Source organism: Cornus florida, unplaced genomic scaffold, assembly GCF_030987335.1.
Source record: "Cornus florida cultivar Cherokee Brave unplaced genomic scaffold, ASM3098733v1 CherokeeBrave_3.0.0_Hap2_Chr02, whole genome shotgun sequence".
NCBI lineage: Eukaryota > Viridiplantae > Streptophyta > Magnoliopsida > Cornales > Cornaceae > Cornus > Cornus florida.
Genome location: NW_026775572.1, coordinates 21507299 through 21514285, shown reverse-complemented (window position 1 = coordinate 21514285; position 6987 = coordinate 21507299). Strand labels below are relative to the sequence as shown.

The 6987-nt window shown below is 33.9% G+C and overlaps 1 long non-coding RNA gene across 6 annotated transcripts in view; it reads right to left on the bottom strand.

Annotated features, from left to right (window-relative positions):
* Positions 1-445: 445 nt before the first annotated feature.
* The window catches only part of LOC132294196 (uncharacterized), a 29276-nt gene continuing 22734 nt past the window's right edge, over positions 446-6987 (bottom strand). For 4 of the 6 annotated variants that reach the window (XR_009478001.1, XR_009478003.1, XR_009478002.1 and 1 more), the window contains 4 exons: positions 5220-5408; positions 4981-5074; positions 2333-2465; positions 446-759 (listed from right to left, as the gene is read on the bottom strand). This is a non-coding gene — a long non-coding RNA (uncharacterized LOC132294196). The remainder of the gene's footprint in view (positions 760-2332; positions 2466-4980; positions 5075-5219; positions 5409-6987) is intronic. The other 2 variants (XR_009478004.1, XR_009478006.1) reach the window with 1 other exon arrangement.

Genomic DNA, 6987 nt, shown 5'->3' with positions numbered 1-6987 from the left:
TTTCCACCACCTAGGTTTACCTTCTAAACTCCAACCAACCAACACCCTCTGCTCACTTTTGCTTTGACACACAAACTCCATAAATAGAACCAGGATTTAACTGTTCATTTACACCCTTTTAACCTAATTCTACAGGCTTTCCATTACTTGAAACTACCAAAAAGTGAATCCCAATGCAGCTTTTGTGTGTTAAAAAAAAAAAAAAAAAAAATTCATCATATTTGGTCGGAACTTAATGAGAAGGAAATAGTCATAAATTAAAGAGAACAAATAAATAATTAGGTTAAAAGGAAAGCCTGTAGAACTAGGTTAAAAGGGTGTAAATGAACAGTTAAATCCTGGTTCTATTTATGGAGTTTGTGATCAACATTTGGTAAAAAAAAAAAAAAAAGTGTGCATAGGGGATGATTAATTGTGTCCTATTTTGTTCAAAACGCCCAACAAGGAAGAAAGATGCAACTAAAAATTTAGATGAGAAAACAAAATAATAATAACATGTAGATTCGAAGACTTCTAATTAATAGATTTTGACATTTATTTTGCTTTCCTAAATATCATGATCTTATCATATAAAAGTACTGTTACATCACATGTGTTCCACTCGCACATGCATAGACGTGGAGAATAGAGATAATCATTTGATTCTAATTTGTCTCAGCATGAAATCTCTAATCGAACGATACAAGGAAGTGAAAGAGGAACATCATCAATTGCTGAATCCCACTTCAGAAGTCAAGGTAAGATTCCTAACAAGTTTACCTGCATCAGTAGAGGCAAAGTAAGATTGTTTACTGCTTTGTTTTCCGAATAAGCAAAAATAATTTTTTTGAGGAAACTCAAGTCTTTTCATTTCTTATCCTACATTTCAATTTTATTTAATTGTAATTAATTTTGAGAGCTTCTTCAGTTAATATTTTTATTCTTTTGGCCTAAGAAACAAACAAAAATTATAAAAATGGGGAAGCTAATCCCAAGCAATTACTTTTTTTATCCCTCAATACTCTCACAAGTGATAATTTACACAGGCATATTTTAAAATACACATGCTATAAGATCTATAGGAAATGTAAATGTAAAACAGTATATGTAATTTTATATAGTTTGTCCTAGACTAATTTGAAGTGCACTAATGAATCTAAGATGGACTTCCATCTTTAATTCTCTCACAACTACTCTGCTTAGAAGTCTCGCAACAATCTTTGGGGCAGCAATGTATGTCTCATTTTTTTTTTCTCCATTCTTTCTTCTGCTGCCCCTTTAAAGCATTTTCAGATCCCATACAGGACTTCTACTATAAAGTTCCCAAATAAATAATCGACCTTTCATGGAGAAGGGATCTAGCACTGCATGCTAAATTGATTATGGTAATACTCTAGATGTACGAAGATTACTTAATAATCTAAACTTTTTAAGATCAACTAAAACTTCTATAAAAAAAAATAAATAAATAAAAATAAATAAATAAAAAGTACTCATTTCCTAACAATATAAACCACAACCTGAAACAACAGTTAAAAAAGCTCACAATAAGAAAAAAGAATCCAAATTAAACTGGACAATTTAGTTGGATGCATATCCTCTAATTTCATTTGATTAGCAAACAAAAAGTATGTCAATGTTTTATTGAAATAAAACTGTTTACGGTTTATGGTTCCTGTAAACTGCATTCTTGTAGTTCCAGGTTTTATGTACATATTATAAGAGACTACTTTTACATTGAACTAGTTCCAGTATGTTTGAACAAATTGACTTTCTTGAACATCAAAATATTGATACCCTAGATATTTGGTGTTACTATTTGCAGGCTATTTGATGTTGATATTGATACATCAAAATACTCGTATACATTCATTAACTAATCTTTTAGGAATCCAAAGATTAAAGTGTAGTTTTTATGATCCCATAAAGAATAAAACTTATTTAAATGTTCCTGCTATTCTATACTTCCTTGAAAAAAGTGCTCAACCTAGAGGAACTGTTCATGATATTTTAAAGGAGGAGGTTTTTAAGGAACTTTGGTTCTAATTTTTTTTTAAAAAAATCAATTAATTAAGGAATAAAAAATAATAAGGGAGGAAGTGGTGACTAGCATATAGTTTTGTATAATTTTCTCTACTATTTTTTTATTTCCCTTTTCTCATCTTAACACTAATTATAGCAAAAAGAAAATATTTTAACATCTTTCAATTACTTAGGAAACATAAGTCTGAAAAAAACATAGCAACAGTGCTGTGGATGGGTCTCTTATAGGAAAAGCCGTGATGTATATGACAAACAAGCCAAAAGATTAGCTTTTCATCAAAGCAGAAATTGAGAAGAGGCTAGGACTTACATACTGCAGATTTGTGGCATAGGCAGCCATGCATGACCTACAAAGTGCTCAAACAATATTGAGGAAATTTTGGAAGTATCAATTGGAAGCTGATGGCAGTTTTATCATCATCTTGGTAGTTTGTGAATTTAAACTGCAATAGAGAACACACAAAAGCACAAAAGTGATGCAGGAAACTTGGAACAGAAAAGTAAAGGACATTCTTCAGCAGATATGTGAAATCTTCCATAAAGAAAACAAAATATCAAAACAAAGTATCTCAGTGTGGTTCTTATCCAAGGTAGATTAGGCTAAAGGAGAAATATTGGCAGTCCACAACACAAATCAGGGCTTAATTTTTAAGGGTTAAACTTGCCATCTAAAAATGACTAATCTTAGGTTTTTCTTATGCTCCACCTGTTTTCCAGAAACATTTCCCATATTTTCCAGTGTTTTGGCAACACAAAACTGAGTGAATTATTTCACATGTAGTATGTTTTACATCATATCTGCTAAACTGACTTACGAACCGTAAGACATTCTATGCTTGCTAACATCCAAACTCCTGCGTCGTGTTTCCTCAAATAATAAGCCAAAACACAATCTTGATACGAGACAAGCAGTGCCTCAACATTCAACGTAGAGATTCCTAAACTAGTATGGTTAGTCAATGACTCAATGAAAGATTAGAACTTCTAATCTCAGAATTTAGTCTCTCTCTTTCTTAACTAAAAACTTATTGAATTTCTGGGGCTTGCCCACCAATGATTTTATGAAATCGGCATCCTCTTTCGTCAGGTCTTCAAGCAACAAGAACTTCCCTCGCCATTCAAATAAAGTTTCTTCAATCTGATTGCTAAGGATTTTTCTGAACTTCAGATCTTTACTCTCTCTCGAAGCTACAGTGGAACGGGAAAGGAAAATTTTTGAGGGAAATTGAAAGCATGAAGGACTAGAATACAACTACAATTTTTTTTCCTTTTACGGAATTTTCAACCAAAAAAAAAAGAAGTTGGGGGGAAACATTTTATATGTAAAATGTTTTACGCTAGTCTCTTGATTAATCTTTCTGTCTTACCTCCTAAGCATGAGATAAAAGTCATAATTAATAGTTGGCGAGAACAGGGCAGTCAGATGCCGATGTAGTGTTCTCTTTAAGTCATGATGCACACTTCTATTGTGGTTCACTGAGAGCCTCCAGATGAACTAGAGCTACTTGATTCGAACGTAATAAGGCAGCATTTTGGCTATTGGGTGTTACTACCGTGCTAAGATGGTACCAAGGTGACATGCTTGTCCAAGAGTCAAATGATCTCTCTGTCTTCGAGTCAAGGTGAGATTAGTTTAGACCTCAAGGAGAGTCACCTCAACCATAGAACCAAGCACCTTCTAGAATCCTAGTGGACTATGACATGTCAGCTATGATGATCGAAGCGCAAACTGCTATGCATATCATCAGCCTATTTGTAACGTGAGATAGATTTTGGAGGCCATGGACAGAAAATTCAGTTGACGATAACTATCCCAAGGAGGCATGAAATACATATAGGTTGATGAGCTAAATCTTTGCTGAATGATGCATGAACCAACTTAGATATTAGGGCCAAAAACAGATCGTTTGGAAACATCTATTCACCTCAAAAGTCATATGCCAGTGAAGGGATGATCTCTTTAATTCTATCGATTATCATAGAATATTTAGAAATATACCCAGGAGATCATTAAATAATTGCAGTCAGACAGCAGGCATGTCAACTGGGATGGAGTAAGGGAGTAACGAGTCATTATAAGCCGATGTCAATGTTGTGTATAAAAATTATGTCAAGCAGCAAGGATGGTAGTGACATGTGATAGGATATAATACACCACTTGGGCAACACGTGTAGCGCAAGAGTCATGTAGCCACACTGAAATGTCAATCTTTCTGTACTAGGCAACAGAGGTTAGGGTGAATTCTAGGAAACAGGTACAGTTAGGGTAATTAACAACGTTTAACTAGTTTACTGAGGGATGGAGATTTGGATTTCCCCCAGAAGCAAAAGAAGCCAATGGTTTTGTGCTCCTTTTTATATTTAATTTTGAGTCTAAATGCAGCTCGGAGAAGAAATGTAAAATAAATTCAGAAGGATTCCTTTTTGATGGCTAAATATTCAAGTTTTGAATAAACCTTAAATCTAATTAATATAGTGACAGCGGAAAAGATTTGATATGGTTAGTGCTCTTGTGTTTTTCAATCCAGAGTTTTTCCATTAAAAATTAAAAGACAGATTGCAAAACATTAATTTGAAGAAAATTTAATATACAAAATTGAAATTTATAAAAAAATTGCCTCATGAATGAAAATCCTTGCTGTGTTACCCATGGAATAACAATAAAATAAGCTTATAAATTGCAGCTACAAGGATTAGTGGTGTTCTGTCATGAAGGGAACCAGTGTTTCCCTTGCAATTTGAACACTTCTATATGAATTATTTTCTCAGAGATGCTTCTTTTATTTTTATTATTATTGTTATTTATACATATTTAGGGGGCCAAAAAAGTTGTCTCCAGCTCTGGAAAGATGTTCATGTTTCAGTTAGTTTGTGACGTAAATATTTGGATGGTTACATCATTAACTCAACTTTGATTTTAAATTTAGACGACTGATGCTATCAGGAGAAATTACATACCTGCATAAGATTGTAGGTGGGGTCAAAATAAAAAGGCATATAGCAGCATTTAAGCCGATGCTCCATCTCCCAGTGGGTCAAGTAGAGCTTTAACCTGGAAAGCATGAAGAATAGTATTTGAAGGGTTGTTCTGGTGGAGGACACGAAACATAGGACATGTAGACGATATGCTAAAGAAGGCGAACCTATCATCTTCAATATAATATCTGTTAGCAGAAAACAAGGCATGAGCTAATAACCTTTTGTGTGCATTTGCAGAAGAATGAACAGGTCCCATAACAAACACACCGGATGCTAGTAAGAAGCTCTTGACTAGTCCGCAAGTGTCAAGTTTCAACATAATTCCATTGAAAGATAATTCGTTTGTTTTTACCAATCAAAAGTGCTAGAATTTTGCAAACTAAAAGCGTCCAAATGAAGAAATCCATCTGAAAAACGAAGTTTATAGTCACACCAGTCAATGAAGTATGGATTACAGACTCATTTCCAAAAGGTAAGAATAGTAGTAAGAACCTGTCTATAAATAGGACAAAACATCTTTCCATGTAGTACAAGGCCTCTTCGGCATGCTTGTAAATGCAAGAGTATAATCAAGACATGAATGGGAATTAAATCGTATCTGAGAAGAAATGCAAGATAGAAGGAATAGAAGAGAAATGTGTAAAGGATTGAATGAGAATTAATAATATGTAAAGGTTTGAATGAGGCTTAAACACTCATTCAGAGCTCTAGTATTTATATACAAAAAAGAGCACAAGTTAATATTACAAGAAAGGAAACTGAATAAAATCACTGTATATTCTATGCCAAGACATATGCGTAAATAAAGTCAAATCTCATCACTCTAGCATATCATATCTCAGCTAATATGTTAAGTTACATCCATGATTCTAGCCTATCATATCTCGGCTATCACTCCCCCTCAAGTTGGTGCGTGGATATCTGAGACACTGAACTTGGACAATGCATCCTCAAACACAGTCTTTATATAGCCAATGACTATGTCTGGATGCATTGAATTGATTAGCCCACAAACACGCCTTAAAGGGCAAAGAATCCGTGTCGGACACAGACACACACTAGACACGCCAAAAAACGAGTCTGATTTTTTTTTTTTTTTTTATTCGGACACAGCACGAACACGGCGCAGTCACGCCGTGGACACGCGTCAAACACGCCATGGATACGTGTCCGATACGAGTGATTTTTTTTCATAAGTGAGGCAATTGAGGATTTTAAGAGAGTTTTAGAAAGAAAGCTAGGTTGAAGTGTAAATATAAGAAGTTGTTCAATAGCTTTCAGTAATATGACGATCATTACTTAATTACTTAAAAGTGGTTTCATAAAATAATTTTATATTAAACAATTTGATATTTATGCTTATATTTTAGTTCAAAGGTTAACACTCTTGCACGATCATTTTTTAGTCTCTCTTGTTCTTCCACCAACCAAGCTTCACTCCCTACAGATGGTCTCTCTATCTTTCTCTCCTTTCTCTCCTCTTTTATCTCTTCTTCTTTGTCCTCCTCTTTTCTTTATTCTTCTTCTTCACAAACCCTAGAAACTTCTTTTTATTCTTTCACAACAAAATTATTTTTCTCTCTTTTTCCTCTTGTTTCCATGAACTTTTTATCTTCTATGGATTCTTACTAACTAAGCCATAATTCTTTTTCTAATAAAATAATATTACTCTTAATTTCTTAAAGTACAACATCATATATATATATATATATTATTCGCCATGTTCGTTTCCTAATTTTTTAGGATTTGAATGTTGTCGTGTCTGTGTCCATGTCCGTGTCGTATCCATGTCCCATATCCATTTTTGTGCTTCTAAGGCCAAGACATAACCATAGCGTTTTCTCTAAACCACTGTGGATACGTCTTTAACTGGTGTCTCCTCAGACCATAAACCATTGACAATGGCTCTCCACAGACCATAAACCATTAACAATGTCTCCTCATACTATAAGCAACCAACCATGTCTCCTCAGACCATAAATAGTA